Raw genomic sequence first — 6,278 nt, 5'->3', positions numbered from 1 at the left:
AGACAGACTATGCACCCAACCGTATCGAAATACTATGAGGAAGAGTTGGCTTCTCTTGCCCTGGGTGATAGGGCAGTTTGAATTCGAAACTTCGTATTTCTTTGTCTGTTTTTTCAAAGAAAGCAACCCTTTGCCGGGCACCCGGCAAATCATTTACTTATTTCTGTGCGTACTTTTCAGCTACAACAACTCTGGATACGATTTGGCTAAGTAGCAAGTTTCATCCGGTCCTTTGTGTGGAGCACGAAATTAAAAATAATAAATTTGCATCTTGCGAGATACTGAAAACAATATTTCTGTGAAGACAACAATCGTGCCTCCGGTTTCATGGTGGATCAAGCAATGGGATACTACAATGAACATCCCACAATGGTAGGGGGATTGATTTGTAGAAGTTGATTTTTCGGATTGCGGACCCTACCTTTCGAATCATAACTCAGTGGTTTGTAATCCGATTTTTCTGTACTACTGCAAGGACTTTCTATGATAATTATTCCAGCTACATACTGATTTTCAGCTCATTGCTCTAAGCGGTTTGCCTGGTAGATGTGAAAATTAATAGCTTTTATTCATAAAAATCGATCGCGTAATTTTGACACAGGTTGGGTTTTGTGTCATATCTCCATGCTCTTTATCTCAATTCCTTTCAAACCACAAAAACGCACTCCGACGATGGTTACTCCATCTACATATCAATTTTCAACGTATTCCTCCAAGGAGTTTACCCTGTAGGCGTGACAGACCTTCGACCTTATTTTACGCACATAATCGGTCATAACTCCGTGAATGTTCATCGGATTCCTACCAAATTTGGCACTGAGATCCGCCTTACACTGTGAAAAAAGAGGAATATAAGATGGTATATCTAATGGCTTAAACTATACAAATAATCTCAGTATAGTCTTGCATTATACTAACTATCTTATACTTTAGTATAAACCCCATCTTATATTATGGGAAACAGATTATACTTTAGTTTAATACACATTCTTTGTATGGCTTTGTTTACTTAACTAAATGTGATAACTTTTTAGCTTCACCATCAGATCTCATTATTGTCTTATTTTTAGCTTCACCATCTCATTATCACCATCCCATGTGACTTAAGATTTTTTTTACTGTACCAAACAAAGTCATGATGATTTTACAATAAGTAGCTACACTTCTGTTAATCACTATACTGAGCTAACTAACTAGCTTCAGTTTGTTGTGATAATTTCATACGCACACATTTTCATATAGCAAAGCATATAATACCAGAAAAATTAATTATTCAATCTAAGAGTCATACAAATCTAGATTTTCTTGCACAGCTAGCACACCTGCAAAACTTCGTAGTAAACTGTAATGCTTGTCTAAAATTGAAGGGGTCAGTGGTGTGCGCATGCGTATTAGATGCAATTAAGTCGCCATCTTTGTCGCTATTGTTGTATCATAGGTTGTAAATGTGAGTGATGTGGTGGTGTCGCTCGGACGGTGTATCTCGCGGAGAGAGTGTGCGCGATCGGCGCCATCGTCCAATGAGCCACAATGATAGTTATGGACCACAACTGTACATCCCTGCTTGTCCCTGCTGGCCTGTCACGGTAGTGGTGAAGTGGCGTGGCGAAGTGGACAATTCCTTCAATGGCAGCCATCAAAAACAGCTCTAGATGAGTAAGTATTAGACTAAAATGATAGCTTGTACGATAGGTTTAGCCGTATTAAATTGTTTATTGTGTATTGTATGACAATGGCCTGTAAATGATTCAACTTTGGTGTTGCTGTGTACGTATTACATGTTTTATATCCTGTTATCTCAGCTTATGGCGGATGACGAGTGGACACAGTTCATCAGCCATCAACGGTAAGAGTATGCATGGTCTGCTCTTATGATTTTGTATATTATCTCTTCAGAGGTACAGTTTCTTGTCGAACCTCTTGGTTCTACAGGCTGTCAGTGTACAACATCTGCAGTGTTAGTTTCCTTCAATGGCAGCTGCTTCCATTAAAGAATCTGGTAGCGACCATGTGTGGACATTTTGGTTCTTTTTTCACGGAGTTGTTCAACGTCATCTTCTAATTACTTACAGCTGTAAGTGCATTAAGCCTGATCGTGTTTTTATTCATTTTCTTTTCAATAGGGTAGGAATTACAGACTTGGTCTCGATTCTAGGAGATTCTTCGTATTGCTAACATCTGTAAGTAAGTACACTGAGAGTGTCCAGTATACAATTTATATTTACCTTCGTTTAGGTTTGTGGAAATTGGTCTCATTTCTTTTGGGAACCGATCTCATTTCTTCATGTTTTTCACTACGGCTGCTACCTCGTCTGGCACTGTAAATGAGTTGAGTGCTTTCAAGAACCTGTTCCATCTTGTTTGTCCTTATTTCACTGACCATGCTCGTATTGCTAACAAAAGTAAGTTCACTGAGAGTATGCAAATTATATTATATTTAGTCTTGTTTCAGTTGTACTTAGTGATTACAAGATTCTTGGACTTGGTTATCAGTGTATCAGATGCTTCTTGTGAGCTTACGTAACACGTTAGCCCAACAAAGTCACATACTAAGTGGCCGTTTTATGTCTGGTTAGACTCACTGATAACACCTGTAAGTACACCAAGTAATCCAGAATATGAATTATGTTTGCCTCCGTTTAGGGTTGTGAGACCTGGTCTTATCAGACTTGTCTTAGTTGTACATGGATTGTCGGTCTCAGTTTTAAAAGATTGTTACAAACTGTAAGTACAATGATTGTTCAGTATACGCATTATATTTACCATTTTTAATAGATTTGTGGGACCTAGCCGCCGTTCTACATAGTAATGCTAGGTTTCCAGACAAGGTCCAGTTTTTTACAAACTGTAAGTCCAACGATTGTCCAGAATAAACATTATATTTACCATCTTTGGGACAGTTCTACCAGACAACTAACAGATTGTCAGAGTTCTACATAATGATGATAATACAGGTAATTTGTAATGGAACTTGTGAATTGTATTTACTGTCTTACCTGCTGCAGTTGGATAAAGACTGATAAATGATGAAATTGATTTGATACTGTCATGGCCAAGGAGACATTGATTTACTAGCTGTACCTATTGTGGTTTTAACATATTTACAGAATTAAATTCATTACAAATATATTTACAGAAATTATTTAATTAAGGTAGCCACAGATTATAGGAAAGTAAAAAAGTACAGTAGTATAGTAGCCAATATATGGTTGAAATAGGCTTAGTATAGTCTGATAATACACCGCACTATACTAGTGATTTAATCTCTAATATATGACCATCTTAAATGTATTCAATAAGCTTGTTATAGTAAAGTCCTAATCTATTAATATATACTGTACTATTTCATTCCAATACTAACATAATAAGACTGTTATACACCTTATTATTCTGAGCTTTTTTCACAGTCTTAATGAGCCCTTCAAGTGTGCCAAATTTCAGCCCTATCCGAGTACGCATTGGTGTTTTATGGCAGATTTTGCGAAGTGTGCGAAATGAAGATGAAGAAAATAATGAAGAAATTAATTAAACCGAAATTTTGTTTGCTCGTATCTCGGAAATGGCTGGACTAATTTTCTTAAAATTTGGTATGTAGACTCCCATAACTGGCCGGCATGATATGTCTGTAGCAAATTTGGTTCAAATGGGATAAGGGATCACAGAGCTACATAGGTGTGAAAATTGCATTTTCTTCTTCCTGTTAATATACTCACGGTGTGGCGCACCGGCTTCTTGGGCCGCACGACACACTATCGTGTGTCTTGATTTCAACAGCTATCAACAGTTAGTTTCTCTTACCAATAGAATTGTGTATTTTACATCATCAGCAGTTCTCCATACCAGCTGAAGCATTAATTTGTGAACTTGTGGCAGAGTATTTTGTACAAGGTATATTGGCCATTTCTTTATTATGAACTCTTATATACACTACAACCAGTTTAGGCCATCCAATTCCATATAGGCTATTGTTGGGTGAGCATGTTCCAGATTTAAGTGTGCATGCAACAGAAAATTTGGAAGGCAGTCACCAAATTTTCTACAGCTGCCCTTGTTCTATACTATTACTACTTGTCAAAGTTCTGGAAAACACCTCCTAATGTTCCTGTATGTAATTTGGATATACGTAGCATTATAGCTACTGATCTGATATTCATTATGTTTACCAAAAATCTTTAATGCTGACATTTTAAACTGAAACATATGTTAGAAATTGAGTGATTTAGGCTGCGTATACATTGTACTTGCTTCTGCTGGCATAGTATCAGGAGCAAGCTAAAGAGTTAAAAGGTGCACGTGGAGGTGTATGATGTTTGAAGGATACAACAGACATGGATATCCTCTAGGAAAAATTTCACGTCTTAAACATTCTGAGATATACCCATAAGATTGTAGACAGTTGATGTAGGTAAACAAAGCAACTTTAATATACTAATCCTAAACTTAGTGTTCTATTACAGTCATATGTGACTGGATTTGACAAAACCAGGCCTCCACACACATCCGATTTGTTGACTTTAACTGCTTGTAACTTTACTTCTTTGTATGCTAATGACCTACAGATTTCACATGATTGTTTCATTGCACAATAAAAGGTCAAAATGTGAAAGTGATAGCCTACTCTTACATTGAGTTATGGTTAAAATCACATATCTGAATATGTGTGCATGTGGAAGCCTGGTTTTGTCAAATCCGGTCATTATACCTTTGCAAATCAACTTTAATAATTACTGCCTGAAAATATACTTGACCAGTTTCTGGAAACCTCCATTGGATCTGCCCCTGAATACACCACAATAGAACAACTAGAGAGGACAAGTGTTAAGATGACTGGCTATTTCCACTAGAAGCATATACGTAGCTATAGGATGGTGTTTGAAGAATCAATCAGACAGAATTATAATGGAGTTATGCACATAAATATATAGCTTATTGCTATTGCAAGAGATCATTTCTACGAAATCTGAAGTTATTCTGCTTGGTCCCCTTTATCTATTGAGTTTCATAATTCTTTGGCAAACAGTTTTCTGTGTGGCATTTTTCACACGATATCTGAGTTTATACTTATCTGACAAGTGAGCGTACATGTCTCATGTAAAATAAATTGTACAAATAGATGATTCTTAGGATGAATAATGTTTTAAATGCAATAGAGAGATGAACAAGGGATCACTGGGTGAAATTTGAGAAATTGTATGTGTTTGTCAAGATGTATATCTTCTAAGTTTGCATGCTCTAGCTCTCAGCAACTTGTATTACACCTGAAAACATCAGATGTGTAACTCAAAAGTTGTGGCATAAATGGAATGGCATAACAGCTAGCATACTGTTACAGTAGTTACTGTAGGTTAATTTTGTTAGAAAATCCAAAAATGTTTAGTGAACAATTTCTAAAGCCTCAGATACAGTAACAGAGTACAAATTGGAAGCCCCAAAGCCTATAGCTACTAACATTAGACTGCTTACATTACAAACACAAAAGAAGTGTTATCTACACTGCAACTTGTGTACAAACTGAGACAATTTGTGCACAAAAAGCCACATGTAAAACATTTTACAGTGCCAGGACATATAGTCTACACATGTACAATACAATAAAACAGGTGCAAAATATTGAAAGGTATCTGCATGTTCACGATTTAGCCAATATGGGGAGCATTGTAGATATAAGATTTGAAAGTGCAATATTCCAAATGTACTGACAAAATTATTAAATGGGCATGCAATGAAAAATATCACTAGCTAGTACAATACTTGCAACTACTGTAAAACAGGCCAACAGTATAAGAGATCAGAGAATGCTGCCATTGCAACTACAGTATCAAGACACACGGTAGTGTGTCGTGCGGCCCAAGAAGCCGGCGCGCCACACCGTGAGTATATTGACAGGAAGAACGAAAACGTCATTTTCACACCTTTGTATCTCGGTGATCACTTATCTGATTGGCACCAAATTTGCTACACAGTTGCCCGCCAGCCAAGGGAGTCTACATTCCAAATTTGAAAGAAATCGCTCCAGCTATTTCCGAGATACGAGCTGCCAAAGTTTCGTTTTTTTTTCTTCGTTTTTTTTTTCTTCTTCTTCTTCGTCTTTTCGCACACTTGCAAAAATTGCTATAACTTAACGCGTAATCCGATCGCCTTGAAATTTGGCACACAGAAAGGGAGTCCAACGGCGAATCCTAGCATCAAATTTGGTACAAATCCGATGAATGGTTCAGGAGTTATGACCGATTATTCGCGTAAAACAAGATCGATTTGTTGTCACGCCTACAGGGTAA

At 37.1% G+C, this 6,278-nt stretch overlaps 1 long non-coding RNA gene across 3 annotated transcripts; it reads left to right on the top strand.

Annotated features, from left to right (window-relative positions):
* Window positions 1-1,358: 1,358 nt before the first annotated feature.
* LOC136256072 (uncharacterized) lies at window positions 1,359-3,130 on the top strand. Of its 3 annotated transcripts, XR_010701302.1 has the most exons (10): window positions 1,360-1,656; window positions 1,803-1,846; window positions 1,897-2,074; window positions 2,124-2,184; window positions 2,236-2,402; window positions 2,453-2,593; window positions 2,644-2,724; window positions 2,776-2,847; window positions 2,901-2,954; window positions 3,006-3,130. It is a non-coding gene; the product is annotated as an uncharacterized lncRNA (long non-coding RNA). The 3 variants fall into 3 exon arrangements; XR_010701301.1 differs by having other exon boundaries at window positions 1,359-1,656; window positions 2,124-2,180; window positions 2,776-2,954; XR_010701300.1 differs by having other exon boundaries at window positions 1,359-1,656; window positions 2,776-2,954.
* Window positions 3,131-6,278: the final 3,148 nt, after the last annotated feature.

This window comes from Dysidea avara, chromosome 5, assembly GCF_963678975.1.
Source record: "Dysidea avara chromosome 5, odDysAvar1.4, whole genome shotgun sequence".
NCBI classification, from domain to species: domain Eukaryota; kingdom Metazoa; phylum Porifera; class Demospongiae; order Dictyoceratida; family Dysideidae; genus Dysidea; species Dysidea avara.
This window is presented reverse-complemented; position numbering and strand designations above follow the sequence as displayed.